Below are 1169 nucleotides of genomic sequence, written 5' to 3'. Positions count from 1 at the left end.
AGAGCTTGACGAATGGCAGCGAGCTTCTCATCGGATCCTGTGCAAGCTCCTGGGGATAAGTTCCTAGTCCAGGAGGATAAAACTCTACATTTCATCGCAAATGTGAACTGAGAGAAATCCTTTATTTAGCCATCCTGCCCAAATACATCGGGTTGCTACATGATATAACAGGAAATTTTTTTCCCACAGTTTCCTTTTACAATAAATACTAGACTAAATAAAAATTTTTTAATTTTATATATTAAATAAATCAAAAATTAGTATCCAATCCTGTCTCAACACTTTATTTCATTTCCTTAATTATGTTATTTTACCCACTTTTTCAATTACCTATGCATACATTTTATTTCCCGCTTCTCTCATCACTTCATTTTATTAATTCTATTTTGTAAAATTATTCATTTTATGTGTAAAATTATTCTGTATATACTTCCTTTTTATTTTTTTATTTTTCTATACTTACTGTGGTTGTTATCTTGTTCTCTTTTTAGCCCTGAAGAAGACTAGAAACTCTAGCCGAAACGTTGGCACATTAAAATAAGTTAATTGAACTTATTTATGTTTTTCATTAACCGTATCCCCAACCATCTTCTCCTCATTCATAAATTTTATTATTTATTATATAAATAAAAACTTATATGATAGAGTGGTAAATTGAAGTTTCATGATGCGCCCACCGTATTGAAGTATTTCTTTTAATTAAATTTTTTTTAATATATTTATTTTCTTTAAACTGGTGTACTGTTTTGACTATTATGTCTTTGGTTTGATTTCACATCGCTGTCTGATGATAAATTTGTTTACCGATCTAACATGGGCAGTGGATCACTGGAGAGGGTCTGAGAGAGTGAATTAGGGAGAGTAAATTTTTCAATCAAATGAAATAATATTGTGAAATGAAAAAAAAAAATTAAAACATTTTAAATATATTAATTCAAAATTACAATCCTAACCCATCCTATATGAAAAATTAGTATCCAATTCTGTCTCAACACTTTATTTTTCACTAGTCCAACGTTTCGGCCATTCTAGCCATCTTCAATACAAACTCTTCCACACATTAATTTAAAAATTTCTTTTTTAGGCTATTCTGCCCAGATCATTTTCTTTATTATAAGTTCAATACCTATTTATTTAAAATTTAAAATCATTAACATTTAATTTTCCTC

This window comes from Halyomorpha halys, unplaced genomic scaffold (genome assembly GCF_000696795.3).
Source record: "Halyomorpha halys isolate HHAL.00 unplaced genomic scaffold, Hhal_1.1 Scaffold296.1, whole genome shotgun sequence".
NCBI classification, from domain to species: Eukaryota; Metazoa; Arthropoda; class Insecta; order Hemiptera; family Pentatomidae; genus Halyomorpha; species Halyomorpha halys.
This window is presented reverse-complemented; position numbering follows the sequence as displayed.